This window comes from Ostrea edulis, chromosome 10 (genome assembly GCF_947568905.1).
Source record: "Ostrea edulis chromosome 10, xbOstEdul1.1, whole genome shotgun sequence".
Taxonomy (NCBI): domain Eukaryota; kingdom Metazoa; phylum Mollusca; class Bivalvia; order Ostreida; family Ostreidae; genus Ostrea; species Ostrea edulis.
Genome location: NC_079173.1, coordinates 9560631 through 9587207, shown reverse-complemented (window position 1 = coordinate 9587207; position 26577 = coordinate 9560631). Strand labels below are relative to the sequence as shown.

Genomic DNA, 26577 nt, shown 5'->3' with positions numbered 1-26577 from the left:
CTTAGGTATATAATCATGATGACCCCTCTCTTTGTCTGTCCATCTATCTCTGTCTGTCTGTCTCCCCATGCATGCATATTCTAGGGTGGGATGGGAACTTCAAATTTTAATTCATCTACAGTTACTTTCTTGCTTTGAGGTAAACATTTAACAGCAATATTTCACAATGTATCCGTTAAAAAACAAGTTCTAGAGTAATATCATTGTCTGCGGACAGCCTCACAGGTCAACATCGGATCGTGTGGTGAAAGGCTACCCTCAAATTAGCTAGCTCCCTGCCTGGGAACAATTGTTGTTTAATCTGGTGTATGAAACTGCAAGACGGGGGTTCTGCCCTTCACGTGTTTAAATGATCCGTAAGGACAGTCTTTATTTTTGAGGCGTGACCGTGAGGCAGATAACGTCAATATTTGTAAACTGTCAAACTTCAGTTTTCTTAAAGACCCCATTTGTCATAGCATGTGAAGCATCTGTGAAATTTAGTCAGTGATAATGATAGCATCACAAATGGGAACAAATCCCCAATCTGACACTTATTTTATTTCGGATTGGGAAGGTGTTGAGTATTCATAATCGTATCATACAACTATACAATATTTATAATTTAATCATGAATACCCACGCATAAGGGACGGGGTATTCTAAAATGAGATTAGGGACGGGTTGTAAATATCAAAATCAATTCTTGCCACGAACACGGTACATACATATACATAAAAAATTCTACACATGTCGCTCTCTGATGAAGCGCTTTGCTGACTATAGTCCAGTCTCTCGTTTTCTGATGAAACACTGTGTTAACTCTATCCCATTTTCTCGCTTTCTGATGAAGTGTCTTGTTAACTAGCACAGATTCTCGCTTTTTGATGAAGTGTCTTATTAACTATTTTTATAGCCCATTTTCGCGCTTTCTGATGAAGCACTGTGTTAACTCTAGCCCAGTTTCTCGGTTTCTGATGAAGTGCTGTGTTAACTATAGCCCATTTGCGTGGTTTTTGGTGAAGTGCTGTGTTTACTATTGCCCATATTTTGCTTTCTGATGAAGCGCTGTATTGATGATGCGCTGTAGTAAGTAGCCCATATTTTGCTTTCTGGTGAAGCGCTGTATTAAGCAGCCCACATTCTCGCCTTGCCCGGGTTTGTAATTTTGTCGATCGCCTTGTCATGGTTTCATGTGGCAGACACCGGGACACCTGTTTTATCTTACCTTTTGTGCTTAAAATTTTAGTGCATCCATAAAAAATAAATAAATAGATTGTTAAATGGTACGAGTTTATGGTTGACGATATTATAGAAGAAACAGATATGTCAATTTGAAAAATGTACTGTTTAGAGATGCTTAAAATGAACCTGTTCTCAAAAGTTGTCAATGTTTTAAATTCAATGCAGGAAGTAGTATATATATAGTTTTAATTTCCTGGTGATTTTATTTCATTCTATTGCTTCCTATGTAAAGCATGGGACGAGATAAGAATCAATTTAACATTTTCCGAATTTCGGAATACTTTCCGGTTTATTTATCGAAAGGGTTTATAAAGCTGTGTACATTATACATGTAAGTGTGTGCACGGGGGTGGGGTGGGGGTGGGGGTGTCTACATGCCCTTGTTGTATATGAGTGGACGTTCACTCTTTACTTAATCGAATTAAAATTTGATGTTCGATCTGCTCGCAGCTTACCGGCGTAGGAGTATGTGAACCCGACCTATAAATTTAATAAGAATGTTATCTCCATGTACTTATCAATAACGTATGAAGATTGTGGGATGTGGGGGAGTTTGTTGACTACTTTTTGAGTATATTCACTGCATGATTAATGGAACGATTGAGTACCATGTACGTGAATATGAATGAACGTCGCCTTCTAAGCAGTTAAAGTATTATTATCTCAAGATCTGAAAAAATTATTTTGTTGTAAAAATGTATTATTATGATTGTTTTGTAACTTTAACCATACTCATTGATAAAATTAAAACTAAGTTTTATCAAAATAAAGATTTTAGTTCTATTGAAAATGTAGCATTATATACAAATCAAATTTTGTACGGGAAGAAAATAATGTACTTCATTCAGAGCCTCTGGAAAGGTTTTCTAACACAATATTAATAACAAAAGTTTATAAATAAATCTTATAATTTTTGTCATTGAAATAGTTAATCACAATTAGTGATACAAAATTGTTATTATGCGGTGATGTCACTTTGCCTCTGCAAAGCTAATATAAATATTTTTTTCAGTTGTTCATAAATTTATAGAAGGAACTTGTAGATCCGTTTAATCATTGTACATTTTACCTGTTAATTATTACCTTGCATGACATATTGTAATATTTTAGGAGAGGGACTTGTAAGTTGTTAGAACATGTTCCCAATCCTTTTGATTTCATCAATAAAATATGTTCAAAACAAAACAAAACAAACAAAGCAATTTTGCACCTAAAACTTGTTGATACCAAAACGACAGCTAATATTGCTTTAACAGCGTATTTTAAAATTTTAAAAATACAACGTAGAACTGCTTTTTGAAGTGCTATACTTTCTTGGTGGAAGGTATTTAAAAGTAGGTCACACAAACCAATAACTAGGCTAGAACGTGCTGAAGTTCAAATCAAGTCAGCCTGGCTTGAGAAGACCCTTAATATTGAAGCAATATCTAAACATTTTTTTTTATCATAAACACATGCATATAATTCATATCAACATGATGAATCAACATGTGTTAAGATATACAGTGCACTCTGTAAATGTTCGTTGTGTGTTGATTTTGATTTCATAATTTCATATATCGATGTATCGTGATTTTTTTTTATTACACAATTAGAAACATGTATTTATAAGCAATCGGACCATTTGTTTTGGTGAAGCGTTTACGCCTTGACGTATTAGACGGAATGGTGTTCGTGTCCGGTCTGACTGTTATGTCGAACTCCTTGTATCAGAACAAATCTACAAGGTTAAACATATGTTTTTATTGTTTATTCACGAGCCCAGATAAATTCCGAGATTCCTCACATAGTCTCTCACTAGTACCACACAGCGTCCGCTTAAAGTGCTGACGTAGAGGCTCATGTAGTCAATTAAAAACTTTCTCACAAACTCCTAGTTCTATATATGTATATCTACAACGTTTTGTGCTACTTCACAGTGTTCCTTTCGTTAAGAATTATTATGTATTTCAAATGGTTCATGAATGGGAAAGTGAAAATGAAGAAACTAAAATAATTTTCTAAGTGTATGTATAGCGGGGAAATTCTGCAATTAAATGAATCTATTTAATGTTTACATTTACATGTATTTGTGAATCTGGGATGGATAAGTGGATGGCGGTTAACAATGACTTCTTGTTAATAAGGGACTAGGAAAATGGATATAATGAAATATCGCATTATTGTATGGTAATATTATAAATTATTGTATTGTGAGAGGGCTATATTTAAAGTGATATAATAAATTATTGTATTGTGAGAGGGCTACATTTAAGCAGTAAGCAATATCATAAATTATTGTATGGTGAGAGAGCTATATTTAAGTAATATAATAAATTGTTATATTATGAGAGGGCTATATTTAAGTAATATAATAAATTATTGTATGGTGAGAGGGCTATACAGTGTATCTAAGTACATGTAATATCATAAATCACTGTATTGTGAGAGGGCTGTCTAAGTTTTTGGACTCGTGTCTGATATTCCTTTTGATGTTTAGTCAAATACACGTGTCGAGAATTGATTTAGTACACAGTCGCATTACATAATGCTGGTACAGGTGTATGTAATGCATTGAATAAAGAAGCGATGAGATGTACAAAATCCTTGACCTATTTATCATTATGTTTTTTTAAATGTATACCAGATTTACAGATTGCAGAGGTCATTCAGGGGTGCAGACCGAGGTTGGTACCATAGCACTAGTCTTCCCCTTAAGCTGACCTGTATGTGTCTTAACACGGGGTATACTCCCAAAAATAATTCTACGGAAATTTGTGAAACTGTGTAATACAGGTTTTTATTACTGCTAAATCGCATATCCCTTGAACAGTTGAATCCATGCCAATTCTTGCATTCGAATATATAAAAGAGATGATTAAAGAAAAAGAATTAAACATATAGATCTACAGTAAACAGAAATATTCTAAAATTGAAAATCCTCCAATATTCCATATAGATTTTCGGGAACCTGATATCATTTAATCATTTATTTATGATTGGTTTACATCATTGGTACAAATTACATCATGTATCTTGTTTCTCTGGATTTTTTAGTTGAATTTGAGAATTTCCTTCTCTCGTGAAACATGTTTCAATGGTTTAGCGAGCACATTGATAAATAGTCGTATAGTGTCGCCGAGGCGTTTTGAATATTCTGAACGTATTGTTGTATCTAAATAGGTTGAATAGATCAATACAACCTTTAAAAACGATAAAAATGAATGTCACGACAGGTGGAAAATAAATATGTGTGTATTAAGGTTTACAATCTGAGCATAGGGTATAGGACATTTATTTGTAGTGCGACTCCGTAATTTTCCCCCGTGAATTTAAAATATTTATGAATTTCAGTTCCGTAGAGGGATTACATCTGTATAATATGCAAATCGTTGTAAATCAAGAGTCACACTAGGAAACAAATTAATTCACGGCACTCGATCTCTCTCTCGTAGAGGTATATTTATTACAATCAATTGTACACTTTCACATGCCCTATAAATATCTGTGACTATCTGATACTTTTCAAATGGCATTTAAATCTTTAAAAAGAATGATATCCAGGAACGAAAAATGAAACACAAATGCTAGATAAAACAGACCAAGCATACAGCATATTAGACAAGTTTTGACCTTGATGTTTCGGATTCGTTGGGGGTGGGGGAGGGTGGACATGGGCCCATTTCTCTCTCTATCCTCTCCCGTTGCTCTTCTCTTCTTTCCCTCGTTCACCACCCTCATCCTCATCTCCCGCCCCTTTCTCCTTCATCCTCACGTCCAGATTTTTATCTTCGACCTTCTGTTTGACCTTCACGTTACATTTTTGAGTTTGATGTTAAGGTCGTTTCCGAAAATACAAGGATATTAATGTCCTATATATAGAAAAATACTCATCAAGATGAAAGTGTAGATGTCAATGGAATGTAGGAAATAACTAGCGAGGGATATTAAAGTGCATTATTTCTTTTCAGAATTCTTTTTTATTTCATTTTTGGAAAACACGTTTTTGATATATATCAAGATGTTGTAATCCTTTTCGATCATTTCATAATTTTTTTTTTGTTTCTGTAGCACCTGTTGCTTTGTAATCAAACAGAAAGGTTTGAGGCGATTGTATGATTTGCGCAAGCGCTCCATCACATTTTTATGCCCCAGAATCTTGGTCTGTCCGTCCGTCTGTAAAAACTTTTAACTTTGACCATAACTCTTGAATGGATGCTAATAGGGCTTTCATATTTCACCTGTGTATTTCTTGTGACACGACCTTTTGTTTTGGTATCAGAATTACTTTGCTGCCATACGGTGGTGTCACTTTTTTCCCCCCACAAACAAATCTTATCATCCGGAGCAAGCCTATCAAAACGTGCAATGATGTAACACAGAGTTTCGAAAACATGGCATGCGATGATCAATTGAATATGGAATTTAATGCAGTATAAGTGTAGTCTGCATTTCTTGAAAGTTTTTTAAAAACCTTATCGTTAATGAAATGCCAAATCATAATGATACCAGCGCCGAATATTCTCAGGGTGTCACGTGTAAAAACTTCTGTTGTTTATTGTTTGTTCTTAAGGAGGTATTTTTACAGACTACTTCCATGTTCCAGACAAAGCTTTTAGAGATTGAGTGTACACAGCTTGTCGTTGTTCTTTTTATAAACCGAAATACTCTCTCTATCCTTTGTTTTTTAAGTCACCCGAGTCACTCAGTTGAGCCATTGCTATTAGTCTGCGTCCGTCATCGTGCGTCGTCCGCCGTTTTTTAATCGAACATTTTCAATTTCTTTTATAACTACCATCCAATTCTTATCAAATTTGGTATCAAGCATTTTTGGGACCAGGGGAACATAGCTTAATGTAAATTTTAACTTTTGGATCCGCAGGGCAGTAGGGGCGGAGCAAAACTGTCAAATTATTGTCCAATTTTTAAACTCTTCTTCTCTAAAACCGCAAATCTGTAAGAAAAACTAAACGCATAGTCATATAGAGCAGGAAGGCCTCAACCACAACTGTAAATTTCATTGTCCCTGGGATAGGGGTTCTGACTCCAGGGCGGGACCAAACTTGGTATATAGTGGTTACATGTACAACATTCTAATAAATTCATGTAACGTCGTTTATAATTCTATTGATACTAAATTCAAATTAAATGAATATAATAACATTTAGAAGGAGCAAGCATCTCTTTATCAAATTGTAAATTCCATGACGCCAGGGGTAGATTTTTTAAATTATATACCAGGATGGGGCTAAAATGTTCATAGGAATTAAATGTGTGTCACTAGTTGGGCGTTCTTAACTTCATGTGTTATTATAAACTAAAATCGCCGTCCCTACCACTCGTCGTTTCTCGTACGTTGTTCAACAGAAACTTTTGAAGGACGGAAAAGGTGCAGAATGCCCCATTATATTATACACGGTATGTTTTTCTCACTTCGGGAGGGATGCGAAGGTCGGACCAAAACAAATTTATGATTGCGTAAATTAACCCAATGTTTGTTATGTTGGGTGATATTGATACAATGAATTCGAGATGAAATGATTTATTTATTTAGGAAATAATCAATAGAAATCATCTCCGTTAATGTTGAGTATAGACAAGGACGTCGATAGAGAGAGAGAGAGAGGGAAAGAGCTCTTATCGTCGAGTGTAGAGTTTTATGACTGTGTTTATTGAGAATAAAGTACCTCTTGTTCAAATTTCACTTTGTATCAATATACAGAGTCCTTGGTTTACGTGTGTGTTTATTATTGTTTTGATAATATGAACATCAGAACATGTCACAGATATACACAGGGTACTGGTGAATGACGTCAGCTTAATTCAGGCATGCGCAACAGCGAGCTGCAGAGGGTGGGGGGTGGGGGGTGGTGTTAGATTGATGTGATAATTTGATTTAGTATAGTAAATCTCTCTCTCTCTCTCTCTCTCTCTCTCTCTCTCTCTCTCTCTCTCTCTCTCTCTCTCTCTGAGGTAGAGAGTTAGAGAGAGAATGTTAATTAACTTTTTAGTCACAACAAAGAAAGAAAGAAAAAACAACAACACCAGAATATGATAATAAAACAAAACAAAACATGAGGGGTTATTAACCAAAGATTTCACGTCTAACAGGTTGATGTGAGTAGTAATTGTTTTAATGAACAATGGATAATAAATCTGTATTCACTATTCTGACGTCGGTGTGGGTTCAAATTTATGTGAATGAATCAGACTTACATAAACCTGCACATATCGGTGCCAATCACAGATGACTTTTTCGCGATATTTACACGAGGATCTAAGTCTGTAGAGGACTTCCTCGTATTATGCTAGGGAATTGAAATCGATAGAACGAGGTATGTATAGAATTAGGTCTGATAGAGTTGTGCAGTTATTTTGCATGTTTAAGAAAACAGCATTTTGTGATACAATGACCCCCTTATCTTAAAAGGAACAGGATTTGAAATTATCTGATGAAAACAAGACCTGACGATTTAGATATAGAATTCCATTTTCAAATATCAAAATGTACAGTTTGCATTAGCTTTTTGGAGTGGAGATCAAAATAACAATAGTTGTGGAAGTTTGTTGATGGGATTAAATATACGATCCTAACTTTTACCTGTGATTCACATAAAATTGATCCCATCTCATTGATAATATTATTTCTAACAAAAGCTTTCTTGGAATCTGACCTATGATATCCGAAATAGTCCCGGAATTGTTTATAGTGGGATGTCGGAGATGGGGAAACTGTATAAATAATATTCTACTACCATGTTGTTAATGTAAATTTGTAATTCTTAATTATTCGCGGTTGTGGATTTACATCATCGCATATTAATTTCACTTCAAGAAACCTAACTTGTAAAAAAGTATTCTAATTAAATCAAACTATGAATTTTTAAACGTATGCAGTGTGTAATTGCTTTTTAACATTTCCATGAAAAATCTTATGCAGTACATGTATGTCGTTGCTTTTTAACATTTCCCTGAAGAAAAAAAAACCCCATTCTCTTTTGTTTTATCCTTCTATATATTCAGTCATTAAATTTAATTATTGAACTAGCTATAGTGATATAGTTTTTATACAGTTTATGAAAAGTCACGATACGAGTTATGACCCTTATAATTACCTTATGAATCTAAACTCAATAAAAATTTCAAATGCAACATTCACATGCAACATTGATGTTTAGTTTTAAAAAAAAATAATATCTGAAAATACGTGGGGGTATATGAACTGCAATGCTTTACGCCAATCTAATTAAAATCAGATCCTATAATACGCCCACAATCGCTACAAACCAGAGTATACGGCGCGGATCTAAGAAGTCTGATCTTCAAATTTTGACTCATGACCCCCGGTCATTATTCTATGTGAGTCAAAAATTGCCTCTACACCTGACCCCTGGGTCTTCTTTCTGCAAAATTATCCAATTTTTATACGGCTAGGGGGTCATTTTTCGACGTCGAAAAATGACCCCCGGTCATTATTCTATGGGAGTCAAAATTTGTCTCTACACCGGCGTACTTCCTGAAGCGCGTTAGCATGTCATAACAACTACAAGTATGCCGAAATGAAGAATGCAGTTCATACCCTCATGAATTCTCAACGCGCATTATAAAGACTATGTCGACGTGCCTATACCCACTTGTATTTTCAAAAACTGAAGTTTATTTTTTAAATTTACATTTGTAATTTCATTTCTGTCGGTATTCCCAACCATTAAAATAGACGTAATATATATTTCTATTCATGAACGCATTGTTTACAACTGCAGCGTATTCATGAGGAAATGGTCATCATTACAATCTGTAAAGATATCAAAGACAAAAACTTTGGAAATGTAAATAATTTATAATCGCAAATCAGACGCCTCAAGGAATCATTCTTCCATGTGCAAGACGGCATAAAAAACTTTTGTTTTAAAACCTTGCGCTTTATTTTGGTTAGCGAAATGCTTGTTATAATTTATAATTCTAGAAGTTCTCTAATTATAAAAATGAATATCAAATAGCCTTGAGATGGAGGAAGCGTAGTGAATTCTAAGTGAATAGTATCTAGTGCGTGTAGCCATATTGGTTAATGAAACACTGTTATGTATGATAATAATCATGTTATACATCCTATGATGTTTTGGGTGGTGGCGGTGTGGTTAGGGTTTAATCATTGGTGCTAATGTTTCTTTTTAGTATACGCTGAGTGAAGTCAATTTTCAAACGCTTAAGAAATTCATTTTTACAGCATACTAGTATATATTAAGCAAAATAAATTACAAAAAATATATTACAAAAAACCAAAACTCCACATCATGGAGTGGGAAAAAAATGTCACGATCATAATTTGAATCTCCTCTATAGCTTTAAATAGTCTTTATTTATATTATCCATGATTTGAGCGCCTATGGTTTGAATAAAATGAATGCCTGGCGTATTTAAATCATGTTAGAAAGATACAGAGGCGTAGTAAAAATGTATGTACATGTTTTAGAAGTGTTGATATCGATATGGATAGAGTGTAAAATTACCGTCTAAATGATATTCAACTTTCGTGTAGTGAAGTGTTTTTATTAATAAAAATAGTGTAAATGCTACCGTAATGAAATGTAATATGTTTTGACACCAATAGCGTGTGTGACGTAACACTGATTCGGGGGTAAGCGGAATTTGAAAGGTCGTGGTGTATTTTCATGATGAAATGCTTAATATGGTTGAAGAAACTAGGCATGGCACGTGTATATGTTGGTGTGCTTCTTTATACTGTTTGTCAAATAAAACTAAACATGAAGAGATTAAATATCTAAGATCCTCGACCAAAACTCAAGGTCGATAGCAGCAAAAGTATTCGTTTGGGTTTTATCAATCTGAAAACGCTCATGGCTAGTTCTCCTAAATCAGCTGCAATCTTTAAAAATACTTTATATATTACCTGAAAATTTTCTTCTCGATTTCTACGGGGGCGCTGCTAAACTAGAAACATATTTTCCCGCCACAGAGAGTCGGCAGTCCCTCGAGCTTACTTTGATTTCTGGTAAATCAATTATAGACGTAGGACTTTTCACAAAATCATAATTTATTTGTCTCAGGTAACTTACATAGTGTATGATATACATTGTATACATCATGGAATGGGTGAGGGGGAAAGGAGACAGGTGCTTATAGACCCCTACCCCAATTATTATGGATACATCTACATATTGTATGTCATTTGCTTAAAGAAATCCAACATAATGTTTAAACATTGGAATGAAACATACATACGAGAAATGCATACAGTTTTACAGTTTTATACGTAACTGTCCATTTCTATCTTTTTAAAGGTGATTTCGTTCTGTTTTTCTTTACTCCCTCCTACCCCTGATGTCAACCCCGGGGTGTGTGTTTTTGTGTGTGTGTGTGTGTGTTGGGGGGGGGGGGGGGTCTGTGTCCTATACGGCTCTAATACAGTCCTGTGGTATTCAATTTAACGACCAACTCGTCGTGCATACACAAGTCTTAGTAATACCACACAAATAGGAAGTTTAAAGACATCATTCATCTCACAACACAATGTTTGTAGGAACCACCGAGGTAATCGGGGCGCTAATTACCTCGTGTTAATTGTCTACAATGCATTATCTATCCTACAAATCGCTGAAACGCTATCCACTCATTAACCGTGGGTCCTTTGAAGCAATTTGAACATTACCAACCTATTGATTGTTTTGTCCCCTGTCGTGACGTCATCGCTGCATGTTAATTAATTAGTGTCTGAGTACGTCGATATGATATTGAGACGCACTATGTACATCACCCATCCGTCATACGCCGTGTTCTGCTTTTCGAACTCGAGACTTTTTTGATGGAAATCTAGAAACATCTATTATATTCACATTTCCAATGTTTCTATCTTAAATGTATTTACAAATTGCTTTGATAGTCATTTCCTCATGAATGCGTTGCGGTGGTAAACAGTCCACGTGTGAATCAGCTGGGAAATCTGACAAAAATGAAAGTAGAATGTATATCAAGAAATGAATTTTAAAAATGAAACTTAAATACAGTTCATTTTCTGTCCTCAGGGTATAGTAAATGACCTTTCTGACATTATGATATGGAATCAGCTGTAAGAAAAAGAATTAATTTGACAGAAATATGAAACATGCAATACATTAAAAGACCAGCATGTATGCACGACATAGTCTTCACAAAACAAGACTTAGACAGTTTAACTCTAGATATATATGTATGAAATATATCTTGTACATTAGGAAAATGAATTTCAATTTTGGCCTTCTGTAACCTTGACATTGGACCATAACAATGGGAAATCAGGTTGTAGTGTAAGATACACACATCTGTTTATAACATTCCTGTAAGTGTCATATTCATATCGGATGCAAATCACACTTGCAATGATACAAACTTTTAACATTTTTATGGCTGTTGTGAAATTCATCCGTTGTCCGTTATTTGTATATAAGTTTTGCTTTACCTGATGTAAAGTTGATATAAATCAAAGTAGCCTTTGGACCTGAGAAGTTATAGACAAACGGAAATACAGACAGGTGCACGTAAAACATCACCCCACCCGAATTTCGATTTCATACAGCACGGTGTTTTATCAGTATATATTTATCAAATGGAAATTACTCTGTAAGTGAAGTTTCATTTAGAGAACGGAGTATCGCAGCATTAACTGTGCGCATGTCGGTAAGCCTGTGTCCGAATCATGGTACCAGTATATCTGAAGAGCTACGTCACTTCCCTTATCATGTACACCACGCGTTAGCCAGAGAAAAGTGAAGATAACGAACATTGATCCACCTCATAACTCCCATAAATAATACAGAATTAAGAGTAGGGCAAACACAGACCCTTGAATACACCAGAAATATAAGGTTAGTGAGAAAGAGGACTTAATACCTAAATGTTCCCACGATAAAAAACCTGGGGAATATTGGTTTTAATCTTCGGTGTCTCTGTCCTTCTGCACGGATTTAACTTAAACCCTGGGTGTAACATTTCAACTGCATTAGAGGGAAGCTTCATACTTGCACTAAGGATTGATTTAATAAATATGGTGTCTGACGGTACCTATTAGATCACGAGGTCAAAGGGCATATTCTCCTAAGAGTATATACTGAGTTTCTTTGCAATTGGGAAGGTTTTTGATAGAAATGTTCATAATTGCACCATGGAGTCAAATATGTTAAATATGCATTAAGGACTATTGAATGAAATATTTGTCTTCGATTTTATTTGGGGTTACAGGGTCAAAGGACGTGACTTGGTCACTAGATATTCAAAATCATTTATGGAACTTTGATATCTCAGTTATAGCTGGAGACGGTTTGGATATTTAAATCAAGAGTTGGTCTATTGTAAGCTTGTTCGTGGTTTTATTTGGGTTCGCGGGATCAAAGGGCATACCCCGTTTCTAAAATAGATATCAATACCCGTACTTTTTCATGGTAATGACCTTTAACCTCAGGTGACTGTGTGTAAAAAAAAATTTCCACATTCGAACTTGAACATGTGTTTGTTGTATGTGGTAGATTTATCGACAGGTGCGTGCATAATGTTTTAACATGTTTGTTGTATGCGGTAGATTTATCGACAGGTGCGTGTATAATGTTTTAACATGTTTGTTGTCTGCGGTAGATTTATCGACAGGTGCGTGTATAATGTTACAACATGTTTGTTGTATGAGGTAGATTTATCGACAGGTGCTCATGTATTGTTATAACATGTTTGTTGTATGCGGTAGATTTATCGACAGGTGCTCGTGTATTGTTATAACATGTTTGTTGTATGCGGTAGATTTATCGACAGGTGCGCGTGCAATATTGTAACGTGATTTACTGTGACACTGAAGAAAATACATGCCATACGTGTCTATTGTTCTGTGTACTTCCACAAACACCCAGTTCCTCTCGGAACAAAAAAAAAAAAAAAAAAAAAAAAAAGAGTAATGGAGTGACAGACCGCTATAATGATTGCATTGGTAAAAATTCATGATAGTCAGACAATGATATAAAAACACAAATACACTTCGTGTATAAAAGATAGCAGACAGCGATTTAATTATAAGACTGCTCTAACTCATTAAGTGTATGGTTGTAAAGAAAGCATTTGATAGTTTGAGGTGGGAGTTATAGAAGTACAAAAATGTGGCATGCTTTACCTCCTTGTTGCAGATGAAAGGACTGTTTCACAAGTTGTCTGCGTCTTCATGACTTATGTATTCCTGGAAAATTTCAGCGACAAGATCCACAAACTACGAAATCATAGAATAATTCTAAAGGCGCATTAATGCAAGTCAGTGTTATATAATACAGAAAAGGCATACTGATGCGAATGAAAGGCGTAATAACGTGATCGAATGAAAGGTGTTAATAACGCGAAAGTAATGCGCAATAATGCAATTGAAAGGTGCAATAAAGCAACCGAAAGGCGAAATAACGCGAATGAAAGGCGTAATAACGCGAAATCTCTTATCTCCTAAATCTCAACAGTCTGTTCCTTCTACTTCAGCGAAGTTTGCCGCGTTCGGGTACTTTTCAAAGGTAAACTCGCACCTATCCTCCGCGGCTTTCTTTAGCGTTAATAAACCTTTCTATAGCGTTATAATACCTTTCTATAGTGTTATAACACCTTTCTATAGCGTTATAATACCTTTCTATAGTGTTATAACACCTTTCTATAGCGTTATAATACCTTTCTATAGCGTTATAACACCTTTCTATAACGTGTTAACGCCTTTATCCTTTGTTTAGCGATATTGCGTCTTTCTAGCGTTATTATCTTCAGCACTATTACGTTTTTCGTTAGCGTTATTACGTCTTTTTAGCGTTATTACGCCTCTCTTCAGCTTTATTACGCTTTTCCTTTTTCTTTAGTATTATTACGTCTTTCTAGCGTTATTATGCCTCTCTTTAGCGTTATCACGCCTTTTTAAGCCTTATTACTCCTCTCTTTCGAGTTATGACATCTTTAAAAATACAGGGGTTTTTTTTGTTTGAAATGATCTTAGAATGTTTTCTTTTAACAAACAGCATGAGCTTTTACATTGATAAATAACTGAACTCGACAATTTCTGTATCATTTTTAAACACTTTCTACAAAAAAGAAGATAAAGCTATAGATTCTGAATTGATACATGTGCCTTCACAAAGCTCTGCTAAACTGACTCTGTGTAGGGGGAATCTATCTCTCGTATCACGATGTGTGATTTTAAGAGGAAAACGTAACCCGGAAATATATCCAATTTGCAAATGTTTCTCTAAATACTTGATGACAAATTAATACTTGATTGTATTAGTATATCACTTAGAATTCGTCTTTCTTTATCACAATAAGGCTTTGGTTTTTTTTTTTTTTTTACTGTTTACAGCTTAATCAATATATGTCTTAAACACAAATCAGTAAATATATTGATCATTTGCTGAATTTATGCAGACTCATCTGTTTTTTGTTTTGTCTTAGAAGCCACTTATTCCAAATCCCTAAAAGCTGCAAAGCCATATGTATCACAAGATATAAAATCTCATAAATATGTATTAAAGTGATTTTTGATGATTAGTGTAGGCAGGATTTTGAGGATTGTTATATGTAAAGTAGCTCTTGTTAACTGTGGACCTGATTTATGAAGGTTTTCCGTCACCGATTAGCTTTATGCTTAGTATACTGGAAGACACTCCTCTTTTTATATCCACTTCCGAGAGAGAGAGAGAGAGAGAGAGAGAGAGAGAGAGAGATGGGGGAGTGAGAGATATTTTCATACGGATGATATTTTTGTATATACTTTTCGCCTGAACTAACAAAATATAAAATGAAATAATGGTGGCGCGCGTGATTGTCGGTAAGGTTGAAGCTGGACTTGTGGTCCAATTTTTAGATTCAATGTACCTTACGTGCACGTGAAACGACTTCAGAAGTGGAAAATCAACTCTTTGTAATACGAATGCATTTAAACGTATGCTAATAATTGCATTACCAACTGCAATGTAATTTATCCATTGAATAAAAATTGATATTTATAGTTTGCATATCAAGTTCACTCTATGTTTATGTGGACAATATAAGGTTATTGTAGCAAAGAAAGGGAGAAAAATCTTTGAAACAATCGGGGATCAAACTCCAGACCCTTGCATTCATAGTTAGGTGATATCAACCATTGCACTACCCAGGTCGATATACAAAGTAAGGTGCTAGTACTATGATATACAATTCAAACCTACGAAGGGTATCTTCCAAGAACTCTCATATCGGGGAGATAAAATAATAATTCTAGAGAATATATCAGAAAAGTCGCATATAAAAATAAAAGGTGCTATTTTCTGCGTAATAATGTTTAGAACGTCATTAAAGATACAACGGGTCAAATGTCTAAAGGTAAAGATGATGTGGCAAGTGGCCGTACTTTTTCGGATAACTTCGGAATTTTCTGATTCTACGTGCCTGTTATGGCAACTGTCCGTACACGTTCGGATAACTTCGGATTTTTCCTATTCTACGTTCCATGTTTTGGATAAATCATACACTGGTTACATTAGCACTAACGATAGCACCGTAAATATATTATTTATATTTTTTGTAATATATATCTATGAAAACAATATATATGTTCATTAAATATTTTCCTTCGCTTTAAAATTCACTGTATGATTTACTGCAGTAATAAGTGCTACTAGTAGTCTGCAATTCCACTGTTATCATGATATATCATTAATATAGATACACTTTACAATGTCTACAGATCTCTTAATCTCTGCAGATGAATATTGAACACAATATGTTGAGATAAACGTTTATAAGATTAAATTTATTGAACCGCGGGCAGGTCATGAACGGGTTAAAGCTGTCGATATCAGATCAGCTGACTGTAAAAGTCGATCAGCTGGGAGTTAGATGGCAATCACCTGTTTGTAGAAACCAATATTACAACGTCCTCTTGTCGTAAATCACCTCCACTGACCAAACTAAATAGCTTTATTTGCAAAAGCTTTGCTGTGTACAGCGGATATTCTACGTTCAATAATTAAAAGATGTTGCCTCCGAGGAAGCTCAGGGTATCAAGTGTACACCGGCTTGATTTCAAGTGATACAATTTGTCAACTAGCATAAAAAAAAGAAAAAAAGACCAACAATGGTAACTGTCTGCCTTCTATGTCAGTATACTCCCTTTAATTATTAAAGGTATTTTAGGTGTTTTTTAAGACTAAATAAATCGGCATGATACATTGTTGTATAACATTTCCTGATGGTTATTACGGGATTGTGGTGTAGGAGGGGGTTATTACAATAGTCGGGGTTGGGTTATTTCTAGATGATGAAAATCTTGCATGTGATTGAGAGCGGCCTTTACATGCCGGTTTTGTTCTACATTGAGGATAAATGGTGTACGCCCACCTTAAACGTTTATATAGCTCTGAAGTTCTTCAACTCGTGATACCCTTATCAAGATTTTAGAGCAGTGCACTGAATTTATGTCTTAACGAACAATCGTTAAATTCATAAAAGATCAGGACTACATCTCATTCTGAGAGTCTTAAACATGTGGATATTTTTGTTCAAAGTAAAAAGAGTCTGTGTGTGTAAACGTTGAGTTGTTCTTTGCCGTTGCTGGGTCTAGTTTTTATACCCCCGAACGAAGTTCAGGGGGGTATATAGGAATCACTCTGTCTGTCTGTCCGTCCGTCCGTCCGTCTGTATTTGCAGATTCGTGTCCGGGCGATAACTTCTTTGTTCTTTGACTTAGGCATACCATATTTGGCACACAGGTGGATCACCATGAGACAATGTGTCGAGTACCTTCATGACCTCTATATTACCTTTACCCTTGACCTCAAGGTCAAAATTAAAGTTTTTTTTTTTTTTTTTTTTTACAATGGATTCGTGTCCGGGCCATAACTTCTTTGTTCTTTGACACAGGCATACCATATATGACACATTAGTGTATCACCATGATACGATGTGTCATGTACCTTCATGACCTCCATATGACCTTGACCTCAAGGTCAAAATTAAACGTTTTTACAATGGATTCGTGTCAGGGCCATGACTTCTCTGTTCTTTGACATAGGCATACCATATTTGACACATGAGTATATCACCATGAGACGATGTGTCGGGTACCTTCATGACCTCTATATGACCTTGAACTTTGACCTCAAGGTCAAAATTGATTGTAGGGTTTTGACATAGTCATATCATAAGACATGGGTGTATCACCATGAGACTATGTGTCATGTACATTCATTACCTTTTTATGACCTTGAACTTTGATCTCAAGGTCAAAATTATAGGTTTAAGCCATGGATTTGTGTTCGGACTATATCTTCCATTTTCTTCAAAGGCATACCATATTTTTACACTGAGGAAAGAGGTAATTTATACCTATTAACAACACCCTTTGGGAGATTGGGGTAAGTGGGGGGTATTCTTAGTGAGCATTGCTCACAGTACCTCTTGTTTGAGTTTGCTATCGTATGCAGTTTCAAATGCTTTGTATTAAGAACTATCTATTTTTATAGGTTTGGGTTTCTGTTTTGTACAAGCAAATCTACTTAACACACACACACGGTTGCGTATTATCACAGTCAATGGATTTTATATTCTACAGATACATGAATCGTTGGGAGAGTTAGAATTTTACACACGACAATTTGTCGTATTTGTACATCCTTCTCTTTTTGAGATCGGCCGTGGGAGCTAAGTTATTATGGCGTTTGCTTCACAACTTCGATCCCGGCGCCACTTCAAAACAGAATAGTGATTAATTGTATATTGTTTAACGTCCCTTTCGAGAATTTTTCACTCATACGGAGACGTCACCATTGCCGATGAAGGGCTACAAACTTTAGACCTATGCTCGGCGCTTACGGCCTTTGATCCAGGTGGGATCTTTATCGTGCCACATCTGCTGTGACACGGGACCTCGTTTTTTTGCGGTTTCATCCGAAGGACCGCCCCATTTGGAGTCGCCTCTTACGACAGGCAAGGGGCACTGAGGACCTATTCTAACCTGGATATTCGCAGGATTCAAAACGAAGACATTTGATAAAACGTATGCAGTGACCACTATTTCCTCAAGCGCCCTCTATCAGAAGTGACTGTCACGTGTATTTCGGATGTGACCTTAATAAAATGGAGGTCCCGTGTCGCGGCTTACGTCGGTACAATAAAGCACTCCTACTTCAGTCAAACGTTGTGGGACTTCACCCACAGCTTGTACGACGTATCTAAACAAATTCTCTATTGAGTCATTAAACAGCATACAAACAAACAAATCTTGAGTATGATAAATCTCGAAAAAGAAAATGAAAGTTGATTGATTTACACATAAAGTCCACGTTGCCTTGACTACAGAAGTCGTTTGACCAGGGTGGAGTTACATGGTAGTAGACTATGAACATTAGATGGTATAGACTTGATACACACGTGTGGGTGTTGGTCCGCAAAGGACTGTTTGAATAAAGAATGACTGATCCGCAGTTCCACTGGTTTGCATGACCAATCGCAAATATTTGTTTTATCGAATTGAAAGAAAGAAACGATTTCTCTGAAAGGCAAGGCTAAATTAGTGTTTATTCAGAAACATTTCTAAATGGTCATATGCCCCATTGTTTTATTAAGGTCATTTGGACGGTCATGTACTAGAGTCGTTGTGAAAGGTTTTCAGATGTGTTGAATCCTGGACTGGATTACATATCTTCCCAGTTCAAATGGTCACGTGTTCAGTGTCACTTACCAGTTTTTATTGTAGGGGCTTTTCGGTGATCCCACGCCAAAATAAGCGGTGCAATGATCGTATCTCTTATATATTGTCATCTCGGTCAGGAAAGACATTAGTTAACATGATGATCTTAATGTTTCAACAATTGTTCAGAGATACAGAACTATATTTTGATTGGCGAGCAATTAATTTGCCGATATAAGATACGTAATAGAAATCATCTATTCACACATCTCTAGTTCCTTGACTTAAAGTACTGTCTCCACCGAGTGTGTACAACAAGTTTCCTGTCAATACGTTTAAATTGTGAATGTGCTCAACCTTTGACCTATAATTCTACAATAGAGAGTTTGCATGACCACGTCAAAGCTTAGCGAAACGAGTACATTCAATAATTTCTATGACCGAGTGTATTTAAAGGAGGGAAATGACCGCGTAACCTTGACCTTTGAATGCAGAGAAAATGACAGGTCATCCTTCATAGAGTTTTGACGAGTAGGTGGCCTTGACCTTTGAACGTAGGATTCGACTTTTATTCAGAGATTTCTTCATGTGAATTTTCATAGTTAAACTGCCTTACTTTCATACACTGTTTTGTTTTTAAGTTATACTATTTATGGTCTAATTCCATGTATCCATGCAATTTTACTGTAGGCCAATACGGTCACGGGTGAAATTAAAACTGTAGTGAATATATCTACGCAAATAGAATTGACATAAAATCCGTAAATTTAACAACCGTTAAAGTAACCGAAGCGATATTTCAGATTGAACTCCGAGACTTCACACTTGTTGGCGTTAGCGCGTCATCAAAAATATGTCGGCGTGAAGTGTCACAGTTCATACCTGTCGAATCTACCCTCGTGTACATGTATCTATATATTGATTGATTGATGTTTTTACTTGTCGAATCTACCCTCATGTACATGTATCTATATATTGATTGATTGATGGTTTTCGCCACAATCAACAATTTTTCAGATATATGGTGACGCCCATTTTTTATTGGTAGAAGAGAGAACCCAGATACAATGTACCTGGGAAGAGACCACCGACCTTCCAAAAGTAAACTGGGAAACTTTCTCACTTACCGGCGCGAGCGGGATTCGAACCCGTCGTGTATCTATAAAAAGAAATGAAATTTATTTATTATATTTACATTCTGCCTTTTTTCCTGTTGGAATCTTCAGTCTTTAAAATAGACATACTATATTTAAATTCATTAGGTTTTTCATTATATTCATATTCACCCTCTTAGGGTCGTGAGGAAAATTTGAAAAGATATCCAAGACAAAAGGCATTGGTTGGTTGGTTGTATATTGTTTAGCGTTTCGTTTTGCACTCATATGGAGACGTAATTATTACTGGCGAAGAGCTGCACAATATAGGCCTTTGCTTGGCACTTGCGGGCATTGAGCAGTGAGGGCTCTTTAGCGTGCCACATCTGCTGCAAAACGGGGCCTTGGTTTTTACGGTCTCATCCGAAGGACCGTCCCATTTAGTCGCCTCTTATGACAAGCAAAGGGTACTGAGGACCTGCTATAATCCGAATCTCCAAGGGATTCAAAAGCATTGGAAATGTAAATATCTAATAATAGCATCATATGAGAGAAAACAAAATCGTACAGTATGCGACCTGGTTATTTGACCTATGACGTAAAAACAATAGGGGTTATCCTGCAGTGAAAAATACTCCCTCCTGTAAAGTTTCTGTAAAGAGTCTGTTGGTATTTGGAATACCTTTTTAAAATCTGGTAACGTTGCCCTTTAACCTCATGGCCCTCAGTATAGGGATCAACTTTTAATATTATAGTTATTTCCTTCTTGAGATCCCTTATTTCATCAAACGGGGACACAAAATGTGTGAAACATAGAAAACACTGACGACGTATCGACAGTGGAAATATGGGCAGATAACCTACAGTCAACTTCCGGTTGGTAGGTAGGGGGAGCTAAGAAATATTGAGTGAATGCCACTGTCTCAACCTTTTAAATTAACTTATCACGCTACTCCACCTCATCACTCTAGAGAACGTTGTCCCGGACTTTCCTGAACTTAGTACGGCTAATATTCTAATTATCAATGAAAGGAAAACATACCATGAATCACACTGCACAATTCTTCAGATCGCTGAGAAAAAAATAGTTTTAGTCATTTGGTTGAACTCAAGAAATAAATCGCAAACAAGTAAGAAGAAACTCCTCTGAAGGGCTTGGTATTTAATTTCGTTGTTTTAGACTTTGTATATCTATTGATATACAATTTTTTACATTAAGCATGAAATTCCTCACAGTTGGTGTCTGGTTTTCTGTGAAATAGACATAGCGTTATGTACCAGGCTGTGTATTTACCTCAAACAGCTGTTACTGTCTTTTGTAGCCAAAGCCCGCTAGAAATCTCGCACTGGCGGCCGTCTGAAGTGTAAATTCTCCCGTTGAGAGTGAGATACCTTAAGACCAACTTTAGAACACTTCAGGTAAGAAATTATTAGATATCAAGTAGATATATTCTATATAAACCATGATCACCACTTTGTAATTTTAATACTTTTATTTTTAATATTCCTGCATTGACTGGTTGTAGAGTAGGCTTGTAGAATTGTGTAACATTTTACTGATGCAACTTCTAAAACACTGCAGTGAGATAAGCTGCCTCATAAAAAAAGTCTGACAAAATTCTTTAAAGAATTTCAAGAGGCTGTCGTATTGAGTTAGAATTCAGTGATGCGATGTTTGTAGACAAGAAATGCATTGCATAAAAAATCTAAAAGTTGCAAATATTTATGTTCACTTCATGGAAACACTAAACAGATTGTAAGTTTAACGTTCCTTCTCCTGCTATAACGAGGGTTATCTAATCACCGGAATCGTATTGATTAGAAAGCAGCTAGACCAATGTCTTAAAGTACACATCTAAAACAAGTATTTAACATGTAATAATCATAACGTTTAATAACCGTGAACGGACGACGTGCGCCTGATAGCGTAGAGGACAATCTGACCTTAGAGTACTGATATGACATGTTGTTCAAATTCATGCAGTCAAACGTGAAAATAGAAATATGTGTTGAATTTATGAGTATTTCCCTGTGATTTTAACCTCACATCAAGTTCATTCAATTGAAAACATATCCACGTTTGACGAGCATTTCCTTCTGTCGCCGTGGATGTCCAGGTACAGTGTACTCGCTTTGAATGGCTGTATATGAATGGCTGTATGTATGATGGGTTGAGGTTCATTAAATTCCCATATGCTTCTCGGAGCTTGTTTTTGTTGTCTCCAAAGCTTTCAATTGGCCAATGGATTGATCATTTTCTGAGGTTGTAAAACGATTTCGGAAACAAATATTATTGCTTCCTTGAATTAGTCATCAGAATAAAATCAGACCCGGCTGATCTCCACTTCCTCTAAGTTTTTGTTAAAATTTTGAAATCTCTCTCTCTCTCTCTCTCTCTCTCTCTCTCTCGCCGACCAAACCTACTAAATGAGGACGTCCTCACAATGTGTAGAAGAGAATACACACATATATTATTCTAAAGGCAAAAAAGTACTATGTTAGGTATAGCTATAGGGATATCTATAAAAGTTTATCTAATACTCTCTTTTGAATTATGGAAAAAAAATGTTTTTGAGAGAGAATATTAGTAAGGACATGTCCTCACACCACTTGTCCTCACTAAGCTAATATTTTGTATCTACATTCATTCACATGCTGTAGGTCACATTTATGAGGACGTAATTGTGAGGACATTTATTTGTTCTCATAGTGCAATTCTTGTCCTCACAATGTCTGTTCATTGGTTGAAATTTGTCCTCACTTTACACGTTTCTCTCTCTCTCTCTCTCTCTCTCTCTCTCTCTCTCTCTCTCCTCTTTATGCAGCATGGAATCAACTAAATACTAAAAAATAAACAAACCATCAATAACGACATAAATGAAAACCCCTCCTATTACTGGGTCCTCTATACCGGTAATAGATGCGAAACAATTACATGGACCTATATAACACATGCGAAATAATTACATGGACCTGAAATAGATGCGAAATAATTACATGGACCTATATAATAGATGCGATATTAAATGGACCTGTAATAGATGTGATATAAAATAGACCTGTAATAGATGCTATATTAAAATGAGCCACAATACATGCGATATCACATGGACCTATATAATAGATCTATATTACAGGGACCTGTAATAGATGCGATATTAAATGGAACTGTGATACATGTACAAGCGATATTAAATGGAGCTGTGATAGATGCGATATTAAATGGACCTGTGATAGATGCGATATTAAATGGACCTGTGATAGATGCGATATTAAATGGACCTGATATAGATGCGATATCAAATGGAGCTGTAAATAATACATGCGATATCATGTGGACCTATATAATATATGCTATATTAGATGGAGCGGTAATAGATGCGATATTAAATGGACATGTAATAAAAGCGATATTAATGAACCTGCGATAAATGTGATATTAAATGGACCTGCGATAGATGTGATATCAAATTACATGTAACTTGTGATAGATGCGATATTAAATGGACATGTAATAGATGCGATATGAAATGGAGCCGTAATACATGCGATATCACGTAGACCTATAGGAAGACGGGGTTCTAAACTTTTGGCCGTTTTGCAATTGGCCATTTTTTGCAGTGGAATTCATTTGGTTTTAGCATTACCAGCCACAGAAAAATATTTGTTATAAAAATATGATATGGATGATTAGCCCTGCCTTACCAACGAGATATGTGACTCCCCACGTGACCTCTTCAATGCTTCTCTTTAAGCAATTCTTTTCGATAAGAAAAGGGCAGCGGTTAACACACTTTGTAGCGAAAGTTCACTCGATATGCATGTGCTGTTTTATCATATGCAACAAATTGATTCTCAGTTAGAGAAAAACAAATAGTTCGCTACATGTTTATAATAACTTCTTTCAAACAAGATGTCCATTACGAAATTGATCAGCGTCTTAATGTAAAGCGAATTGTTTTTAGCTCACCTTGACGGGGCCGGGGAAAATTTATGTTTACATCCTGGTTCCGAAATTAATCAATCTAATTCCACACAGACCTTGACCAAACTTACATGGAAGATATATCTAGTGAAATATTTTACTCATCGAGATTTTGCTGAATCCATAGGATCCGGAAGCTGATCAGGCTAGTGTTTTTGAACCTCGGTTATATTCTTGAACTCGGGTTGCGAGTTACCATTGGCTCTTCCTGGACCACCAACAGTAAATTGAAATTCCCCTGATTCTTGCCATGCTTGTATTTTGTGACATGTGCGGGAGAGAGTTAGAGCCGAAGCCATATTGAAAAGTGGGAATTCAGGGACACCAGCTGGTGTCACTACTTAGCCTACCCTTAGCAACTTTATTTCGAGGTTCTAGCTTCCAAGACGCGAGTAATGGGTAATTGGATTATCATTCTACAAGTTTGATTACTGTGATTAATTGATTGTTTTATGTTCCGTCCAGAATTATTCACTCAAATTGAGACGTCACCAGCTGTAGGTGAAGTACCACAAATCTAGACCTATCCTTAGCGCTCAGGGCCGTAGCAGTGAGAGGTTCTTTATCGCGCCAACGCCTGCCACGACACGGGCCTCCGTCTTTAGGGTCATATCCAAAAGACCCGTGATTGTCACCTCTAAATGCCGAAGAAAGAATCACTACCCACATGTATTTTAACGGCTGAGGTTTGACGAGCGGTGCTTAAACTCACGACCTCTCCGTTACGAAGCGAACGCTCTACCACTGAGCTACCGCGACCGGTTTGACTACTTTGAGCCTGATGGGAATTTTGTGCTGACGTTAAGAAATTGAATGGCAAGTCGGCGGCCTAATTTACTGTGATGTTTTATTTGTCGGTGGTAGGCTGTTTAAACGGTGATTGATATAATGATTAACTCGAACAACAGAATAATAATCGAATTACTGAATCTTCGCTTCTCGGAAGGTAGATCCGCGAAATAGACTCGTAAAAAGTAGCCAAATTTGGCGACACACACTTTTCAATATGGCTGTCGCTCTGACTCGACCACGCGGAAGTCAAAAGGGTAAGAGTTCGTTGAATCTCGGATTACACGTAGGGATGTAAACTACATATACCGTAATTACTTAGGACACAGGCTGTGACCCTCATTTCTAGGGGTGGGACGATACATCGGTGCACCGATGCATCGCGATATTTTTTCTGACGATCTACGTATCGATACACCCACTGAAATAACGATACTTCCATTTAATCCAAAAAAATCCGAACGGAAGAATTCAGTTATTTTACACTCGAAAGTGAAAGTAAAAGTACGATATGATTGTCAAAATTGGCGGCGAAGCAGGACTTCGTCAAATTAGTAATACCAACTGGCGCTAAATCTGCGGTTTGGGACTCATTCGGGCTACCCGTTTATGAGAAAAATGGGGTTCGAACCACAGATAAATCAAAGGTAGTCAAGTAACTATGGTGCTATTTCATTTCTAGTCAAAACTATGATGTGAATTTGTTTTTCCCTTATTAAATTTGAAAGTTTGAAACTCTTTTTACAGTCTTTTACTAACATGAAAAGTATCGCGATATATATCGTATCGTGTCTATGGTATCGTGATACGTATCGGATCGGCTTTATGCTGTATCGTCCCACCCCTACTCATTTCCCAGGCGATTGACCAGACTAAAGTTAATCCTTACATTTGTGTTTTGACTCGTTCAAAGTTATTTTTACTTTCAGTTTCAGTCATTTGCGTTAAAGAACATGCACCCTACCTTCATTTAGAAAAATAAGTTGGACATTCCCTTCCATGATGCCGTAAGAAAATATTTCAAGCATTATTTGAGTCCGAAGTTCCGTTTCTAGGAAATTCGGGCCTTGTCTACGTATAATTTTTATTAATTGAAAGCTACAGCATTGGAGTTATACAGGTCACTGTTTGCTGTTGTTTTTTTGTGTTCATGAAATGACAAACAAATTCATGTACAACATATGCATTGGGCTAAACGCTGAAGACGAATCAAAGCAATTTGACTTTGGCGAAACTTTAAGGTCAGCTGATGTCATCTTTAATAACCCCCTCCCTCGTTCTTATTTTCTGTTAATTCAGTACGAATCATGACAGCTGGCTGTGTTCCGTTTCAGGTGCTCTGCCATTGAATGCAAAATAATGAATCATAAGATTGCAACACATCTCGAAGAAAGTGCGTGTAATTTTTATATCATAACCACAATTCCAATTTCTGAAATTAAGTTGCAGGTGACACGGACCATTAAACTGCTCTCCTCCAGAGGGCGCTGCAGAAGCTTTTTATTTCACGAAAGTGAAGTTTACCTAGGTCTCACCGATAGAAGTATTGTTTAGGGCTGTGGGCGTTCTGTGTAATTTCAAAGCGACATGAACTAGATCCAAGGGCAGGGGACCTAGAGAATGGACAGGGGACCTAGAGAATGGACAGGGGACCTAGAGAATGGGCAGGGGACCTAGAGAATGGGCAGGGGACCTAGTGAATGGACAGAGGAACTAGATCCAAGGGCAGGGGACCTAGAGAATGGACAGAGGACCTAGAGAATGGACAGGGGACCTAGAGAATGGGCAGGGGACCTAGAGAATGGGCAGGGGACCTAGTGAATGGACAGAGGAACTAGATC

General features: G+C 36.4%; 1 protein-coding gene across 27 annotated transcripts in view; it reads left to right on the top strand.

The window, feature by feature from the left end:
• The window catches only part of LOC125666753 (octopamine receptor beta-2R-like), a 59321-nt gene that overhangs the window by 8651 nt on the left and 24093 nt on the right, over nt 1–26577 (top strand). For 15 of the 27 annotated variants that reach the window (XM_056151871.1, XM_048900006.2, XM_056151875.1 and 12 more), the window contains exon 2: nt 21285–21381. The exons of 4 other annotated variants lie outside the window; for them this stretch is intronic. The gene's annotated coding sequence lies outside the window, so the exon portion shown is untranslated. Of the gene's footprint in view, nt 1–7338; nt 7539–8565; nt 13486–21284; nt 21382–22015; nt 22080–26577 lie in introns of those variants that run through there. 8 more of the 27 variants (XM_048900012.2, XM_048900011.2, XM_056151877.1 and 5 more) reach the window with 5 other exon arrangements.